A 15,042-nucleotide genomic window follows, 5' to 3' on the forward strand; every position below is an offset into this window, starting at 1 on the left:
GAGTATTTTAGGAGAAGTTGGGGATTCTTAAGGGACATTGGGGATATTTAGGCGATATTGGGGAGGGTAATGGGAAATTAGGAATCATGGCCGTCCTTGGGATATGATACCTTTGGGGAATCTAATCAACAAGTTGGACATTTTAGGAGAAGTTGGAGATTCTTAAGAAACATTGAGGATTTTTAGGAGATATTGGGGCTTTTTCAGGAACATTGGGGATTTTTAAGGAACATTGGGGATTTTGAGGAGATATTGGGGCGGGTAAAGAGAACTTCTTCGGAATCATGGGGGTCCTTGAGAAATGATACTTTTGGGGAATCTAATCAACAAGTTGGACATTTTAGAAGAAGTTGGGGATTTTTAAGGAACATTGGGGATTTTTAGGAGATATTGGGGAGAGTATAGGGAACTTAGGAATCATGGGGGTCTTTGGGAAATGATACCTTTGGGGAATCTAATCAACAAGTTGACCATTTTAGGAGAAGTTGGGGATTCTTAAGGGACATTGGGGGTATTTATGCGATATTGGGGAGGGTAAAGGGAACTTAGGAATCATGGCCGTCCTTGGGAAATGATACCTTTGGGGAATCTTATCGACAAGTCGGACATTTTAGGAGAAGTTGGGGATTCTTAAGGAACATTGGGGATTTTTTGGAGATATTGGGGATTTTTAAGGAACACTGGGGATTTTAAAGGAACATTGGGGATTTTTAGGAGATATTGCGAAGGGGAAAAGGAAAGTTAAAAATCATGGGGGTCCTTGGGATATGATACCTTTGGAGAATCTAATCAACAAGTTGGCCATTTTAGGAGAAGTGGGGATTCTTAAGGGACATTGGGGATTTTTAGGAGATATTGGGGATTTTTAAGGAACATTGGGGATTTTTAAGGAACATTGGGGAATTTTAGGAGATATTGTTAAGGGGAAAAGGGAACTTAGGAATCATGGGGGTCCTTGGGATATGATACCTTTGGGGAATCTAATCAACAAGTTGGCCATTTTAGGAGAAGTTGGGGATTCTTAAGCAATATTGGGGATTTTTAGGCGATATTGGGGAATCTAATCAACAAGTTGACCATTTTAGGAGGTATTGGGGATTTTTAAGGAACATTGGGGATTTTTAGGAGATATTGGAGAAGGTAAAGGGAACTTAGGAATCATGGGGGTCCTTGGGAAATTATACCTACGGGGAATCTAATCAACAAGTTGGCCATTTAAGGAGAAGTTGGGGATTCTTAAGAAACATGGGGGATTTTTAGGAGATATTGGGGATTTTTAAGGAACATTGGGGATTTTAAGGAGATATTGGGGCGGGTAAAGGGAACTTAGGAATCATGGGTGTCCTTGAGAAATGATAGATTGGGGAATCTAATCAACAAGTTGGCCATTTTAGGAGAAGTTTGAGATTCTTAAGAAACATTGGGGATTTTTAGGAGATATTGGGGATTTTTAAGGAACATTGGGGATTCTTGAGGAACATTGGGGAATTTTAGGAGATATTGGGAAGGGGAAAAGGGAACTCAGGAATCATGGGGGTCCTTCGGATATGCTACCTTTGGGGAATCTAATCAACAAGTAGGCCATTTTATTACAAGTTGGGGATTTTTAAGCAACATTGGGGATTTTAGGCGATATTGGGTATTCTAATCAACCAGTTGACCATTTTAGGAGATATTGGGGATTCTTAAGGAAGATTGGGGATTTTTAAGGAACATTGAGGAATTTTTGGAGATATTGGGAAGGGGAAAAGGGAACTTAGGAATCATGGGGGTCCTTGGGATATGATACCTTTGGGGAATCTAATCAACAAGTTGGCCATTTTAGGAGAAGTTGGGGATTCTTAAGCAACATTGGGGATTTTTAGGCGATATTGGGGAATCTAATCAACAAGTTGATCATTTTACGAGGTATTGGGGATTTTTAAGGAACATTGAGATTTTTAAGGAACATTGAGATTTTTAGGAGATATTGGGTATGGTAAAGGGAACTTAGGAATAATGGCGGTCCACGGGAATTGATACCTTTGGGGAATCTTATCTACAAGTTGGACATTTTAGGAGAAGTTGGGGATTCTTAACCATAGTGTGGCCAGCAAAAAAAACACCCGTAGAAGGCCAGCAGGGTACCCGGGTGCCCACGAAATGGAAATTATCATATCTCAGCGATTTTTCCACCGATTTTAAAAGTTTTTGCCTCATTCAACTCAGAAACTCATTATCTATCGAGATCGTATTTGGTTGGACCGGTCCGATCACCATAGGTACCGGAAAATCCGGATTTCCGGATCCGTGTTTTTATACAATACAATATACGGGATTTTCGGTAGGTTAGTAGCAATTTCGGTACCAAGCATCGTAAAATTGCTTTGGCATATTGTATCTGACCGGCCTGGAATCATAAAAAGTGTTGACTTTGAAACTGTGATTTCGGAACACGCTTCCCGTGAGGCCATGGTTGATCATAAACACTTTAAGGTATCCTAGCGTTAACAATGTGAGTTTCAATATTGTATAAGGACATGCTCCAAAAAATATGGATTTTCCGAAAACCATCGGTCTAACCAAATATTTTCCCGATAGATGATGAGTTTCTGAATTGAATGAGCTAAAAATTTCCAAAATCGATGAAAAATTGACGGAGATATGATCAATTCAATTTCGTGGGTACCCGGGTACCCTGCCGGCCTTCCACGTAATAAAAAAATGCAGGAGCCCCTCCCCCTGCCCTTCCTCACTTTAAAATTTGGTCAACCCCAGTAATAGATGTATATTCACGAGTTCTAAGATCTAACACAGTTCCAACATCCTAGTCTCAATAACCATTAAAATATCGAGATTTGAAATTGAAAAAGGTATCCGGGTACCCTGCCCGCCACATAAGTGTTAAGGGACATTGGGGATTTTTAGGCGATATTGGGGAGGGTAAAGGAAACTTAGGAATCATGGGGGTCTTTGGGAAATGATACCTTTGGGGAATCTAATCAACAAGTGGACATTTTAGAAGAAGTTGAGGGTTATAAAGGAACATTGGGGATTTTTAAGAGATATTGGGGATTTTTAGGAACATTGGGGATTTTTAACGCACATTGGGGATTTTTAGGAGATATTAAGGAGGGTATAGGGAACTTAGGAATCATGGGGGTCCATGGGAAATGATACCTTCTGGGAATCGAATCAACAAGTTGGACATTTTAGGAGAAGTTGGGAATTCTCAAGGGACATTGGGTATTTTTAAGAGATATTGGGGATTTATAAGGAACATTGGGGATTTTTAGGAGATATTGGGGCGAGTAAAGGAAACTTAGGAATCATGGGGGTCCTTGGGATATGATACCTTTGAGGAATCTAATCAACAAGTTGGCCTATTTAGGAGATATTGGGGATTTTTAAGGAACATTGGGGATTTTAGGCGATATTGAGGAGGGTAAAGGAAACTTAGGAATCATGGGGGTCCTTGGGAAATGATACCTTAAGAAACTTTGGGAATTTTCAGGAGATTTTGGGGATTTTTAAGGGAAATTGGGGATTTTTAGGAGATATTGGGGTTTTTCAAGGAACATTGGGGATTTTTAGGGGATATTGGGGAGGGTAAAGGAAACTTAGGAATCATGGGGGTCCCTGGGAAATGATACCTTTGGGAAATCTTATCTACAAGTTGGACATTTTAGGAGAAGTTGGGGATTCTTAAGAAACATTGGGAATTTTTAAGAGATTTTGGGAATTTTTAAGGAACATTGGGGATTTTTAGGAGATATTGGGGAAGGTAAAGAGAACTTAGAAATCATGGGGGTCCTTGGTAAATTATACCTATTGGGAATCTAATCAACAAGTTGGACATTTATAGGAGATATTGGGGATTTTTGTTCCTTGATTGTTGAGGAACATTGGGGATTTTGAGGAGATATTGAGGAGGGTAAAGGGACATTTTAGGAGAAGTTGGGGATTTTTAAGGAACATTGGGGGTTTTTAGGAGATATTGGGGAGAGTATAGGGAAATTAGGAATCATGGGGGTCCTTGGGAAATGATACCTTTGGGGAATCTAATCGACAACGACCATTGGGAATTTTTAGGAGAAATTGGGGATTTTTAAGGAACATTGGGGATTTTCAGGAGATATTGGGGAGGGTAAAGGGAACTTAAAAATCATGGGAGTCCTTGGGAAATGATACCTTTGGGGCATCTAATCGACAAGTAGGACATTTAAGGAGAAATTGGGAATTCTTAAGGAACATTGGGAATTTTTAGGAGATATTGGGGAGTTTTGTTCCTTGATTTTAAAGGAACATTGGGGATTTTGAGGAGATATTGAGGAGGGTAAAGGGACATTTTAGGAGATGTTGGGGATTCTTAAGGAACATTGGGGATTTATAAGGAATATTGGGGATTTTAAGCGATATTAGGGAGGGTAAAGGGAACTTAGGAATCATGGAGGTCCTTGAGAAATGATACCTTTGGGGAATCTAATCAACAAGTTGGACATATTAGGAGAAGTTGGGGATTCTTAAGGAACATTGTGGATTTTGAGGAGATATTGGGGAGGGTAAAGGGAACTAAGGAATCATGGGGGTCCTTGGGAAATAATACCTTTGGGGAATCTAATCAACAAAATGGATATTTTTGGAGATATTCGGTATTTTTAAGGAACATTGAGGATTTATAGGAGATATTGGAGAGGGTAAAGGGAACATAGGAATCATGGCCGTCCTTGGGAAATGATACCTTTGCGGAATCTAATCAACAAGTTGGATATTTTAGGAGAAGTTGGGGTTTTTAAGGAACATTGCGGAATTTTAGGAGATATTGGGGAGGGTAAAGGGAACTTAGGAATCATAGGGGTCCTTGGGAAATGATACCTGTGGGAAATCTAATCGACAAGTTGGACATTTTTAAAGAAGTTGGGGATTCTTAAGGAATATTGGAGATTTCTAGGAGATATTGGGGATTTTAAAGGAACATTGGGGATTTTTAGAAGACATTGGGGATTTTTAGGAGATATTGGGGAGGGTAAAGGGAACATAGGAAACATGGGGGTCCTTGAGGAAATGATACCTTTGGGGAATTTAATCGACAAGTTGGGCAATTTAGGAGAAGTTGGGGATTCTTAAGGAACATTGGGGAATTTTTGGAGATATTGGGGATTTTTAAGGAACAATGGGGGTTTTCTAGGAGATTTTGGGGCGGGTAAAGGGAACTTAGGAATGATTTGGGTCCATGAGAAATCATACCTCTGGGGAATCTAATCAACAAGTTTGATATTTTAGGTGAAGTTGGGGATTTTAAGGATCATTCGGGATTTTTAGGAGATATTCGGGAGGGTAAAGGGAACTTAGGAATCATAGAGTTCCTTGGGAAATGATACCTTTGAGGAATCTAATCGACAAGTTGAACAATTTACGAGAAGTTGGGGGTTAATAAGGGACATTGGGGATTTTGAGGAGATATTGGGGAGGGTCATGGGAACTTGGGAATCATGGGGGTCCTTGGGAAATGATACCTTTGATGAATCTAATCGACAAGTTGGACGTTTTAAAAGAAGTAGGGGATTCTTAAGCAATATTGGGGATTTTAAGGAGATATTGGGGATTTTAAAGAAACATTGGGGATTTTTAAAGGACATTGGGGATTTTTAAAAATCGTTGGGGATTTTAAGGAGATATTGGGGAGGGTAAAGGGAACTTAAGAATCATGGGGGTCCTTGGGAAATGATCTCAAACGTTCCTTTGAAAATCCCTTATTTCTCCTTAAAAATCCCTAACATCTTCTAAAATGTCCAACTTGTTGTTTAGATTCCCCAGAGGTATCATTTCCCAAGGACCCCCATGATTCCTAAGTTCCCTATACCCTCCGCAATATTTCCTGAAAATCCCGAACGTTCCTTAAAAAATTCCCAATATCTCCTAAATATTCTCAATGTTTCTTGAGAATCCCCAACTACTTCTAAAATGTCCAACTTATTCGATAGATTTCCCAAAGGCATTTTTTCTCAAGAAGACCTCCATGATTCCTATTTTTCCTTTACCCTTTCCAATATCTCCTAAAAATTACCAATGTTTCCTTAAAAATACCCTACTTCTGCTAAAATGTTTAACTTGTTGCTTAATTTCCCCAAAGGTATCATTTCACATGCAGACCCCAATCATTCCTAAGTTCCCCTTACCCTCCCCAATATCTCCTTAAATAACAATAGTTCCTTAAAAAATCTCCAATATCTTCTCAAAAGCCCCAAAATTCCTTAAAAAATCCCCTATATCTTCTAAAAAGCCCCAACATTCCTTAAAAAATCCCCAATATCTCCTTAAAATTTCCAATGTTTTTGAAGATTCCCCAACTTCTCCTAAAATGTCCAACTAAATCTAACGAACCCCAAAGGTATCATTTCCCAAGGACCCCCAAGTTCCGATTACCGTCCATAATATCTACAACAATTCCCAACGCTCCTTGAAAAGTTCCCAATATCTCCTTAAAATCTCCAACGTCATGAAAAATCTTCAATATCTCCTGAAAATACCCAAAGTTTCTTAAAAATATCTAATATCTCCTAAAAATCCCCAATGTTCCCTAAAAATCCCCAATATCTTCTAAAAATCACCAATATTCCTTAAGAGTCCCCAACTTCTCCTAAAATGTCCAATTTGTTGATTAGATTCCCCAAACGTATCATTTCCCAGGGACCCCCATGATTCCTAAGTTCCCTTAACCCTCCCCAATATCTCCTAAAAATCCCCAATGTTCCTTAAAAATCCCCAATATCTCCTAAAAAATCCTTATGTTCCTAAAGAATCCCCAACTTCTCCTAAAATGTCCAACTTGTTGATTAGATTCCCCATATGTATAATTTCCCAAGAACCCCAATGAATCCTAAGTTCCCTTTACCCTCCCCAATATCGCCTAAAATCCCCAATGTTCCTTGAAAATCCACAATATCTCCTAAAATGGCCAACTTGTTGATTAGATTCCCCAAAGGTATCATTTCCCAAGGACCCCCATGACTCCTAAGTTCTTTTTAGCCTCCCTAACATCTCCTAAAAATCCCCAATGTTCCTTAAAAATCCCCAATATCTCCTAAAAATCCCCAATGTCCCTTAAAAATCCCCAATATCATCTAAAAATTTCCAATGTTTCTTAAGAATCCTTAACTTCTCCTAAAATGTCCAACTTGTCGATTAGATTTCCCAAAGGTATCATTTCCCAAGGACCCCCATGATTCCTAAGTTCCCTTTACCCTCCCCAATATCGCCTAAAAATCCCCAATGTTCCTTAAAAATCCCCAATAACTCCTAAAATTGTCAACTTGTTGATAAGATTCCTCAAAGGTATCATATCCCAAGGACCCCCATGATTCCTAGGCTCCCTTTACCCGCCCCATATCTCCTAAAAATTTCCAATGTTCCTTAAAAATCCCCAATATCTCCTAAAAATCCCCCATGTCCCTTGAGAATCCCCAACTTCTCCTAAAATGTCCAACTTGTTGATTAGATTCCCCAAAGGTATCATTTCCCAAGGACCCCCATGATTTCTAAGTTCCCTATACCCTCCACAATATCTTCTAAAAATTCCCAATGAGCCTTAAAAATCCCCAATGTTCCTTAAAAATCCCCAATATCTCCTAAAAATCCCCAATGTTCCTTAATAATCCCCAACTTCTTCTAAAATGTCCAACTTGTCGATAAGATTCCCCAAAAGTATCATTTTCTGAGGACCCCCATGATTCCTAAGTTCCCTTTTTCCCTTCCCATTATCTCCTTAAATTCCGCAATGTTCCTTAAAAGTCCCCAATGTTCCTTAAAAATCCCCAATATCTCCTAAAAATCCCCAATGTTTCTTAAGAATCCCCAACTTCTCCTGAAATGGCCAACTTATTGATTAGATTCCCCAAAGGTATCATATCCCAAGGACCCCCATGATTCCTAAGTTCCCTTTACCCGCCCCAATATCTTCTAAAAATCCCTAATGTTCCTTAAAAATCCTCAATATCTCCTAAAAATCCTCAATGTCCCTAAAGAATCCCCAACTTCTCCTAAAATGGCCAACTTGTTGATTGGATTCCCCAATCTATCATATCCCAAGGACCCCCATGATTCCTAAGTTCCCTTTTCCCCTTCCTAATATCTCCTGAAATTCCCCAGTGTTCCTTTAAAATCACCAATGTTCCTTAAAAATCCCCAATGTCTCCCAAAAATCCCCAATGTCCTTTAAGAAACCCCAACTTCTCCTAAAATGTTCAATTTGTTGATTCGATTCCCCAAAGGTATCATATCCCAAGGACACCTATGATTCCTAAGTACCCTTTCCCCTTCCCAATATCTCCTAAAGTTCCCCAATGTTCCTTTAAAATCCCCAATGTTTCTTAAAAATCCCCAATATCTCCTAAAAATCCCCAATGTTTCTTAAGAAATCCCAACTTCTCCTAAAATGGCCAACTTGTTGATTAGACTCCCCAATCTATCATATCCCAAGGACCCCCATGATTCCTAAGTTCCCTTTTCCCCTTCCCAATATCTCCTAAAAATCCCCAATATTCCTTAAAAATCCTCAGTGTTCCTTAAAAATCCCAAATATCTCCTATCCCCAATGTTCCTTAAGAATCCCCAACTTCTCCTAAAATGTCCGACTTGTTGATTAGATTCCCCAAAGGTATCATTTCCCGAGGACCGCCATGATTCCTAAGTTCCCTTTACCCTACCAATATCTCCTAAAAATCCCCAATGTTCCTTAAAAATCCCCAATATCTCCTAAAATGGTCAACTTGTTGATTAGATTCCCCTATATCGCCTAAAAATCCCCAATGTCCCTTAAGAATCCCCAACTTCTTCTAAAATGGCCAACTTGTTGATTAGATTCCCCAAAGGAATCATTTCCCAAGGACCCCCATGATTTCTAAGTTCCCCATACCCTCCCCCATATCTCCTAAAAATCCCCAATGTTCCCTAAAAATTCCCAACTTCTTCTAAAATGTTCAACTTGTTGATTAGATTCCCCAAAGGTATCATTTCTCAAGGACCCTCATGATTCCTAAGTTCTCTTTACCCGCCCCAATATCTCCTCAAAATCCCCAATGTTCCTTAAAAATCCCCAATGTTCCTTAAAATTGGCTACGCTCATACCTGCATGGTAGATCTGTATATGTTAAATTGAAATCCGTAGAGTCAACTCGTTTTTCGACACCTTCAGGCGTTCCGCAAGGTAGCCATCTCGGACCGTTGATATTTATATTATTCGTCAATGATCTGAGCCACCGAATCAGTTCTCATCACCTCATGTACGCTGACGACCTAAAGATCTACCGGATCATAAGTTCACTAGTAGACTGTGCCGCTCTGCAACAGGACATCGACGTTGTAGCTTCTTGGTGCGTATCAAACGGAATGGAACTGAATGCAATCAAATGTAAAGTCATCAGCTTCAACAAATCGTATTCACAGTTGAACTTTGCGTACAGAGCAAACCGTATTGCGTTAGACCGTGTGACTTCTATCAAGGACCTAGGAGTAATAATGGATTGCAAATTAAGTTTTAATGAGCACGTGGCATCCACAACCGCTAAGGCTTTTGCGGTACTCGGGTTCATTCGTCGAAATGCTTCAGAATTCCATGACGTGTACGCTCTTAAAACTGTATATTGCTCGCTTGTCCGAAGTATACTCGAGTATGCAGTTCAGATCTGGGCTCCATTTCACGAAACTCAAATTGGACGTATCGAACGGGTTCAACGGTGCTTCGTTCGTTATGCCTTACGTCGACTACCATGGTCTAACCCGCTACAGCTGCCTCCGTACAACGAACGATGCCAACTGATAAGGTTGGAGTCACTGCGCAAGCGTCGAGTGTATCTTCAACTGATGTTTGCGTTCGATCTTTTGAGCAACCGAATATGACTGTCCTGAGCTGCTTCAGCAAGCTCAATTTTTCGTACCGGCACGACGAACGCGTCAGCGATCTCTCTTCAGGGCTGCTCGACATCGCACCGTGTTTGGACAAAACCATCCGCTTGAACGGTGCTTCAATGCACTCAACGAAGTCGATGTTTTTGATTTTAATGTAAGTAGGGATCGATTTAGAAATTTTATTAGAATTAATTTAGCATAAGCAATAATCAGTCCGTACAGTATTTCTGAAGACGGTGACAAATAAATAAAAAATGCCCCAATATTTCCTAAAAATCCTCAATGTTTCTTAAGAATCCCCAACTTCTCCTAAAATGTCCAACTTGTTGATTAGATCCCCCAAAGGTATCATATCCCAAGGACCCCCATGATTCCTAAGTTCCCTATACCCTCCCCAATATCTCCTAAAAATCCTCAATGTGCCTTAAAAATCCCCAATGTTCCTTAAAAATCCCCAATATCTCCTAAAAATCCCCAATGTTCCTTAAGAATCCCCAACTTCTCCCAAAATGTCCGACTTGTCGATTAGATTCCCCAAAGGTATCATTTCCCGAGGACCGTAATGATTCCTAAGTTCCCTTTACCCTACCCAAAATCTCCTAAAAATCCCCAATGTTCCTTAAAAATCCCCAATATCTCCTAAAATGGTCAACTTGTTGATTAGATTCCCCAATATCGCCTAAAAATCCCCAATGTTCCTTAAGAATCCCCAACTTCTCCTAAAATGGCCAACTAGTTGATTCAATTCCCCAAAGGTATTATATCCCATGGACCCCTATGATTCCTAAGTTCCCTTTTCCCCTTCCCAATATCTCCTAAAATTCCCCAATGTTCCTTAAAAATCCCCTATGTTCCTTAAAAATCCCCAATATCTCCTAAAAATCCTCAATGTTTCTTAAAAAATCCCAACTTCTCCTAAAATGTTCAACTTGTTGATTAGATTCCCCAATCTATCATATCCCAAGGACCCCCATGATTCCTAAGTTCCCTTTACCCTCCCCAATATCGCCTAAATATCCCCAATGTCCCTTAAGAATCCCCAACTTCTCCTAAAATGGTCAACTTGTTGATTAGATTCCCCAATCTATCATTTCCCAAAGACCCCCATGATTCCTAAGTTCTCTATACCCTCCCCAATATCTCCTAAAAATCCCCAATGTTCCTTAAAAATCCCCAATGTTCCTTAAAAAGTCCCAATATCTCCTAAAAATCCCCAATGTCCCTTAAGAATCCCCAACTTCTCCTAAAATGTTCAACTTGTTGATTAGATTCCCCAATCTATCATATCCCAAGGACCCCCATGATTCCTAAGTTCCCTTTACGCTCCCCAATATCGCCTAAATATCCTCAACGTCCCTTAAGAATCCCAAAGTTCTCCTAAAATGGCCAACTTGTCGATTCGATTCCCCAAAGGTATCATATCCCAAGGACCCCTATGATTCCTAAGTTCCCTTTTCTCCTTCCCAATATCTCCTAAAATTCCCCAATGTTCCTTAAAAATCCCCTTTGTTCCTTAAAAATCCCCAATATCTCCTAAAAATCCTCAATGTTTTTTAAGAAACCCCAACTTCTCCTAAAATGTTCAACTTGTTGATTAGATTCCCCAATCTATCATATCCCAAGGACCCCCATGATTCCTAAGTTCCCTTTACTCTCCCCAATATCGTCTAAATATCCCCAATGTCCCTTAAGAATCCCCAATGTTCCTTAAAAATCCCCAATATCTCCTAAAAATCCCCAATGTTCCTTAAGAATCCCCAACTTCTCCCAAAATGTCCGACTTGTCGATTAGATTCCCCAAAGGTATCATTTCCCGAGGACCGTAATGATTCCTAAGTTCCCTTTACCCTACCCAAAATCTCCTAAAAATCCCCAATGTTCCTTAAAAATCCCCAATATCTCCTAAAATGGTCAACTTGTTGATTAGATTCCCCAATATCGCCTAAAAATCCCCAATGTTCCTTAAGAATCCCCAACTTCTCCTAAAATGGCCAACTAGTTGATTCGATTCCCCAAAGGTATCATATCCCAAGGACCCCTATGATTCCTAAGTTCCCTTTTCCCCTTCCCAATATCTCCTAAAATTCCCCAATGTTCCTTAAAAATCCCCTATGTTCCTTAAAAATCCCCAATATCTCCTAAAAATCCTCAATGTTTCTTAAGAAACCCCAACTTCTCCTAAAATGTTCAACTTGTTGATTAGATTCCCCAATCTATCATATCCCAAAGACCCCCATGATTCCTAAGTTCCCTTTACCCTCCCCAATATCGCCTAAATATCCCCAATGTCCCTTAAGAATCCCCAACTTTTCCTAAAATGGTCAACTTGTTGATTAGATTCCCCAATCTATCATTTTCCAAAGACCCCCATGATTCCTAAGTTCCCTATACCCTCCCCAATATCTCCTAAAAATCCCCAATGTTCCTTAGAAATCCCCAATGTTCCTTAAAAAGCCCCAATATCTCCTAAAAATCCCCAATGTCCCTTAAGAATCCCCAACTTCTCCTAAAATGTTCAACTTGTTGATTAGATTCCCCAATCTATCATATCCCAAGGACCCCCATGATTCCTAAGTTCCCTTTACGCTCCCCAATATCGCCTAAATATCCCCAACGTCCCTTAAGAATCCCAAAGTTCTCCTAAAATGGCCAACTTGTCGATTCGATTCCCCAAAGGTATCATATCCCAAGGACACCTATGATTCCTAAGTTCCCTTTTCTCCTTCCCAATATCTCCTAAAATTCCCCAATGTTCCTTAAAAATCCCCTTTGTTCCTTAAAAATCCCCAATATCTCCTAAAAATCCCCAATGTTTCTTAAGAAACCCCAACTTCTCCTAAAATGTTCAACTTGTTGATTAGATTCCCCAATCTATCATATCCCAAGGACCCCCATGATTCCTAAGTTCCCTTTACTCTCCCCAATATCGTCTAAATATCCCCAATGTCCCTTAAGAATCTCCAACTTCTCCTAAAATGGTCAACTTGTTGATTAGATTTCCCAAAGGTATCATTTCCCAAAGATCCCCATGATTCCTAAGTTTCCTATACCCTCCCCAATATCTCCTAAAAATCCCCAATGTTCCTTAAAAATCCCCAACTTCTTCTAAAATGTCCAACTTGTTGATTAGATTCCCCAAAGGTATCATTTCCCAAAGACCCCCATGATTCCTAAGTTCTCTTTACCTGCCTCAATATCTCCTCAAAATCCCCAATGTTCCTTAAAAATCCCCAATGTTCCTTAAAAAGCCCTAATATCTCCTAAAAATCCCCAATGTCCCTTAAGAATCCCTAACTTCTCCTAAAATGTCCGACTTGTCGATTAGATTCCCCAAGGGTATCATTTCCCAAGGATCCCCCATGATTGGTTCCAAAGGAATTTATTGCTGTATGTTTTACAACTGAGCTGAGAATCAGGCTCTGTCCCAGAGGGAATGTTATGCAAGAAATAAGAAGAATCATTATCCTTGCACATCATACAAAAAAAAAATGAAATGCATCAAATAAGTGCATGCTCTAAATTGCCGCACGCACAGGCCCCCCCATCTGAACAGCACCGCAGCAGAGCTACGAGTGCGAAGGATTTAAATGGTTGCTCTTGTAAATACACTTTCGTCGGCGCTTTCCTTTCGCTCCGTCGAAAAACAAGTTAACTGCACGTCGCACTTAGTATGCGCAAATCCAAACTCCGCCTCGAATGATTCCACAGGCGGAGATGTGACGCGACAAAGAGCGAGCTCGTTTTCTGTATACAATGACATCACCAGCAGCCAAGCCAGCAGCCTAGCCAGCAGCAGTAGTCGTCCTCATGCCATGGAGCAACAGCACACGAACGCACGACGGATAGGGTGATGACCATTGTTTTGGCATGAAGTTAATGCAATTTGCAACGTTATTTTCAAAAACATTTTTTGGCTTAACTACAAAAGATAGAGTTTTGGTGCCAAAGAAACATTTTTAGGGAACAAGATCGTGCATGTTTTGTAGAAGAACTTTTTTAACAAACGCTTTATTTTCATATTTAATTCATCAAAAATGTCCAAAAAAGAGTCGATTTTTCGACCAATTTTGAATTATTTTTCAATTTACGGCCTTTTAAACTATTTTTACAAAGTTTACGTCCAAGAAACTAAGAAAGTAGAAGTAGCGTCAAACGGGGTTACTTGCAACAGCGGTGTAACTTGCAACACGATGGCATACAATAATTGTGAACTTTTTTCACATTATAATGAAAGCTAGTATGCTCCACCATTTCAGCTATCAATATTATTTGTACCAAAGATCGTTTGAGTGAAAAAATCAGTTTTGTTTCTTTGCTTATTGTTTAGCTACACTGTTAAAATGGTTTGCTCATTCTATGCCATAAAGACAAGTATGAAAATCGTGCTTTACCTCTCTCCTACGATAAGTGCAATCAGTCTGATGACTTTCCTTGTAGTTAGGGTATCTAATAGTAAGCTGAACTGAACGATAAAAGTTTGAAAAACTTATCGTCTAAGTAATGTAAAAAATCATCATCATATTCGACAACCACTATGGGGTAACTTGCAACAGTTGAAATTTACCAAACTTTCTATAATTTATTTTCATTTCACGATATTTCGGACAGAAATAATCGGAATGGATCATTGATTAATTACGCAACGTGCTAATTTTTAAATGTCGACTCAGTTTTATCATTTTTTTTGCACGTGACTTTCAAACATTGTTAAGGACTTCCACATTTTAAAATTTTATTCATGTTCCACCTTGATGAAAGTTTAATTCAGTTTGTGAACGTTCTAAAACACCCACCAACATCTATTCTGAACCTATATGGAGTAAATCATTTCAATAGAATGCCCAAATTGACGGATTTGATGTTTACAAAGTTGAATTTAAACACCCATTTATAATATTTTAGCTGATGTAGCCAAACACCACTTCAAACTAAAAATTACCTAAAGATTACTCACTTTACCTTTTCAACAAATTACATTAAGCATTGTTGACATTTTGTAACTAGTACTGAGTCATGAGATTCATATCAAATATATTTTATAGTTTACAGACGTAAGACCTACTGTGAAAAGCGCTTATAATAACTACCAACCCAAGTACCAACCCTTTACCGAAAAATCGTATTTCCGTTGGTTAGTGTACATCTTTTCAAAGCATT

The 15,042-nt window shown here is 39.4% G+C and overlaps 1 protein-coding gene across 4 annotated transcripts in view; it reads left to right on the forward strand.

Moving 5' to 3' along the window:
* The window catches only part of LOC109406001 (inactivation-no-after-potential D protein), a 1,280,913-nt gene that overhangs the window by 699,715 nt on the left and 566,156 nt on the right, over positions 1-15,042 (forward strand). The window lies entirely within an intron of this gene.

This window comes from Aedes albopictus, chromosome 2 (genome assembly GCF_035046485.1).
Source record: "Aedes albopictus strain Foshan chromosome 2, AalbF5, whole genome shotgun sequence".
NCBI classification, from domain to species: Eukaryota; Metazoa; Arthropoda; class Insecta; order Diptera; family Culicidae; genus Aedes; species Aedes albopictus.